A 5,730-nucleotide genomic window follows, 5' to 3' on the forward strand; every position below is an offset into this window, starting at 1 on the left:
ACATTCTTTAAGTCTATCCACATGAGGCATTTCTTCCATATCCTTCAACCCAAGATTCAGGCAATGTGCTGCACAAGGAGCCCAACTAATAGTTTTATACTTTTCACACAATAATTTATTAGCAGATACATAATGGAAGCATTATCAATAACCATGTGAACTATATTTTTTGGACCAACCCATGTAATTACTTCATCAAACAATTAAACAAGTTTCTGGAACTCTTCACAATCTCTAAGGCATCAACTGATTTTACAAATACCATTCCCCTAGGACAATAAACAAAGAAATTGATCAATGACCTATGCTTAGTATCTGTCCAACCACCAGGCATAAGTGTACATCCAACTTTTACCCAATGCCTACATTGTGAGTCATCCAACAACTGAACCTCTTTCTTTTGATCCCTCAACAAAGGGACCCGTATAGCATGATAAGTTGGACCTTTGTAACCAAGACCAGCAACAGCTACGACACCAATCATCCATTGGTAGTACACTGAATTCACAGCATTAAAAGGAATACAAGTGTCATACATCCACCTTGAAATAGCGATATCATCTTGCCTCACCTTTTCTTTGCTTTAGAACACACTTTTAAGAGACAGTTGAGCTCCTAGAGTAGTTCTTGGAGCAAAGTAATTGTCCATTGGCTTTGTTCCCTTTCTTTTACCTAAAATAGTTTTTTTAGGCAACCCACTACTAAATTCTTCTTGAACATCTTCATCTTCTTGCATATCACTATTTGTGGAAGGCACACTAAACATTTCTTCTTGACGTTGTTTGGAAGCTTTTTTCTTCAATTCAAACTCCTTCACATATTCCAACATTTGGTATCTCACATCCTAAGAAACCTTTTTACATGATCCAATATCACCTTTTATCCCTGCAAGGTTTAGTTTCATCCTATTAATACCCCCACCTTTATATGTTTGCCTACAATACATACATGTAAAAGTATTTTGTCCCTTCTCATCCATCCAAAGGCTAAAATGTTCCCAAGCCGGATCAACATTTTCCCTTACTCTTGAGCTAGACTCCATTACATTGGAATCAACTTCAGTGATGGAGTAGACCTAGTTTATGTTTCCATTTTAATCTAACAGACTAAACAACCAGTCAAACACTCATAGACCCATCAATATTTGAAATATAGAGAGTCAAAGAATCACAACTTCATACATAGAGTCAAATTAACAAACTAATGTTCACAGAGTCATAAAGTCAAAGAATCACAAATTCACAACTTCATACAATTTCTGAAATTCACCAATTTTTTACAACAGGCCCATCACCCCAAATATCCAAATACACAGTTGACAGTCCACATATAGCTATATATATTCACAAACACAAACATATATATACTCTCACATGCAATTATCACATAATATAATTGATCTTGTAAATTACACTCAATGCAAGTCTAAGGAAATGAATTGATGACCATCAGTAGCAAATACCGCAAATATCTTACACTCAATGCAAAGGCAAATTTTGTGTATCTATAACATACTTAAATTACCAAACTAATGTACTTTTGATGTTCACAGATTCAACTAGAAAAAAAAAACAAGAATAAATCACAACATTCACATGTAAAAGATTTATTATTATTTTACCTAATCAACTTTCATAGATGAGAATGCGGTGGACAACAGTGACGAGGGAGAGAGGCAAAGATATAATGAGAGTGAGAGAGAGGCAGAGAGCTCAAAGAGTGATTGAGAGTAAGGCGAGCTACGAGGGTTTCTATTTTGACCATTTGAGGATCCAACTCCAAATGACGCCATATAGGGGGAAAAAAAAGGAAGAAGAAGAAGACAATGCTTTGGAGACAAAATGGTGCCGTTTAAGGCTTGAAATAGGGGACTTGTGTGAACTACCTAAACCGCTCACGGTTCACAGAACTGGGCGGTCGGACCACAATATGTACGAGTCCTTGCTTTTTTTTGCATGGAACAGTTCTTGTAAAATGAACAGTTCGAGGTTTCCCCAGTCGGACCATATGATTCGGTCCGGGTTTCAAAACCATGGAATTGAGACACCTACACCGTCACTGACTCAACCTCCATTACACGCCCACATTGTCACTAATCTCTACCATCTTGATTTTGAGTCAAAAGAAGTAGGCAAGAGAGGGGGGAAAAAAGAAGAGAAGAAAGGGAAAGACACAGAGATGCTATAGAGAAAAAGAAAGGCAAGAGAGGAGGAAAAAAAAAAGGGGGGGGGGGGGGGGGGAGAGACGGCACAAATATACAGTTGAAAAAGAGAGAGAAAAAATATTTTAAAGGGAAGAAATAAAATATTAGTTTTTCTTTATAATTTTAGAGTTACAGTAGAGTGTCAAAAATTAATGACCCTTCACTATAGTTTAGTTGCTAAAATTTTTAGTTCTAACATCATTGATAAACTTGTTTTGTTGTGTTTTGGTGGCTAAAATGATTGGATGCTCTAACATATGCGTACTAAAATTTTTGTAGCTGTTTCGACCAGAACGAAGCAAAATTAACAAGTTAATTCAGCAAAAAAAAAAAAGGGGCTAAGGTCATAAGTCAACAAGAATCGCACGCCTTTGCCACACCGTTTCCACGCTATCCTCGTGTCAGAACACGAAGATAGCAAAGTCTTGATACAACCACACTCTTTTCAATTTTCGTGGAAAACACTCTTCACACCATACACCCAATTGCCCTGTTACAAAATTACAACCTTCAAACTTCAAAATTCAAACATCATTGGAACTGTATAACATACATACCAGTACCACTATAAAGCGCGTGAGATTAAAATCCTCGTTCATACCCAAAATTTATCTATTTTGTCTGGTCACAGACCTCATTGTCATATGGGTACTAAAATCCTCTCATTCTCTCTTAAACTTAATTGCTGGTCAAAGTTCAAAGTTCACACCCTCTCACCAACTCTCTCCGTGTGTTCCAAGTTCAAAGCCTCTCTCTCTCTCTCTCAAACTAGGTCTATTTCTCTTCAACATATCTCTCTCTTTTTCTCATGGATATCCCACAAAAATTAAGTGACAAGCCAGCAATACAAAAGCTTTCTCAACTGAGTCTTGGACCAACAATTACTACCCATGATAGGTTTAGGTTAGCTCCAACTGAGCAAGTGAAATTAGCTGCCACTGCTATCAGCCTCAACGTACGGTTGAGATCATCTGACATGCCCCTCCACATGCAAGAACGTGCCTTGAACTACACCAGATCACTCCTTGACGATTCAGATTCAGCCCCAAAATCACTCCCTAAGTTTAACCCCACCCACCTAGCTCGAGCTCTCAAAAAGGTACACGTTCTATATATCAATCTATTTTTGTATGTGTTTTTACTAGGAAAATTGTTTTTCAATACTCCTTCACGTCCAATATTTCACAAGCATAATCTAATAAAAGGGAATGACAAAAGAAAATTCTGAAACATGTATGTGAGAAGATCAAAACCCTGCTGTAAATTAAAGTCGGTGTCATTTTACTATATATAGGAGTTTGACACTTTGTACGGACCGGCGTGGCACTGTGTGGTGGGGACGAGTTTCGGGTCATTCGTGACTCACTCACCGGGTGGCTTCGTCTACTTCTGCATTGACTCGCTTTCAGTTCTGCTTTTCAAGACAGAGGTTCTGTTGGTCAAGGAACCAGGCGCATAAACTTTAGTATATTGCTATTTTCCCACATAGTACAGAGGAAATCAGTGTACGAGACCTGTTAATTATAATTTCCCTGTGTCATCTAAATTCTCCATCAAATTTGTGCTGGTCTTTATTTATTTCAACTTTTTTTTAGGAAAAAAAATTAATTGTTATGTCCTGATTGGAAAATGCAACCACTCCTGAATGGATCAAGGGAAGAACCATGGTTAGAGAGAAAAATCCTTGTATTCATGATTATATGATATTCAATGAAAGAAAAAGGGTTAAAATGTGTCCTGTTAATATATGGCATTAAATTTGCTTAGAAACTTTTAGCTCAATTAAAATTTATTAGTTTTTCTAAGAGAAAGGTCCAAGTTTTTAAATCCTCTTTCTGAATTATAAAAATATTAAAAGAAATATATATGGCTTAATATATTTAACTATTTTTGGTCCAATATTTTTGTTATAATAAAAAATAAGTCCTGTTTTTACTCATGCTGAATGCTCATTATTATTAGAAGCTAACTAGAAACTATTAAGTATAGAACTGAGTGACTTTCAAATATATGACATAGGACAACATTATCATTGGTGTAATTTTTATAAGGATAATTTTGTTCAATATTTAATATAATATGATAAATTATTATGAATGCTAAAAAAATATATGCCAAGCTTTCTTTAACTCACCACCATTATAATTTATAAACACAGTTTTCAATCCCAACAAATTAAGAAAAATAATAATAAATTTATTTCTGTGGACCAATTCATCATCATTATATCTAAATCTGTTCATTATGAATAATGGGGTGGGATTTGTGGTATTGTTAAGAGAATAGCAATCATTGTTTAAACAAAAATAATGAATAAGATCGCTTTAAGAATAACAATCATTTTAACTCGTGAAGTAATCATGATCATAGATATACATTCATTTTAGATACATAATCAATTCAAGTCTCATAATCACATTATTATTATTATCATTATGGTTTTTTTTTATTAAAAAAATTGGTAATTGAGAGAGGGTATATAGCAGATCAAAATATCATTTTTTACCATATGAACTACAAGTTCTTGAGATAAAGATGTTACATGATCAATTTTTGCTTATATTAAAAATTGATTAATGATAAAAAATAAAACTATAAAAAAAGAGACACCAAAATTTGAAACTTTAAATAAATTAAAAAAAAAAAAATATTACAAGACCAATAGATTAGGTTGGTTGTGAGCGTACAGTGATTTAGATATGGACAATAGATTAGGTTGGTTCCAGCGAAAAGCCTGGACAGTCTTTCTGTATTGATAGGACAAAATCACAAAACATCTTTTTTTTCTTTTTTCTTTTTTTTTTGGCTGAATGAAAAAAGTGAGGTTTTCAACGTGAGCTCATCGATTCACGCTATGTGACGGCAATAAGTAATACCATGTGTACTACGTGGACCTTGTTGGGACTATCACTTGAATTGCTTCTCTTTAACTACAGAATGAGAACTCTTATCATCAAACCACACCCGTGTAATATCACAAAACGTCTTCTGCTAGATGGGCTGCTAGGCGGTATTATTATCACTAACTGTGTTCCATAAGCACACGCAAACATACCTTCAGAATACAAATAGTAGATATATGTTCGGATTAGGTGGCTCTTTGAGAGAGAGGCTTTGTCTTTTGTATTCATTCCCCCAAGATTGATGCATGGTTTCATTTGGTGCCGTATTTCACTGATACATCTTACGTTTGGTGCTTGACCAGTGACAAGTCCTTTTATTTGTCTCCTCTCAATCAATGTTCTGAATTTGTCTTAGTACACGCTATTCTCAAAAAATTATAATTTTCACGCTTAAAATTTAAAGTTTTTTTTTTTTTTTACTCTTTACTTTTTGACATTTTTGTTTTTGACTCATCATGTTTGATTCTGTTTTCATGGTAATTATCCTATTTATTCTTATTAGTAATTTGATTATTAAGTGTCAAATAAATGGATTTCATTAAAAACATGTTATCCATATAATATCAAATGTCACATAATCAATAACAGTAGACAATATGTTCGCTATATATATATATATATAAA

This window comes from Quercus suber, unplaced genomic scaffold (genome assembly GCF_002906115.3).
Source record: "Quercus suber isolate HL8 unplaced genomic scaffold, Cork oak 2.0 scaffold_423, whole genome shotgun sequence".
NCBI lineage: Eukaryota > Viridiplantae > Streptophyta > Magnoliopsida > Fagales > Fagaceae > Quercus > Quercus suber.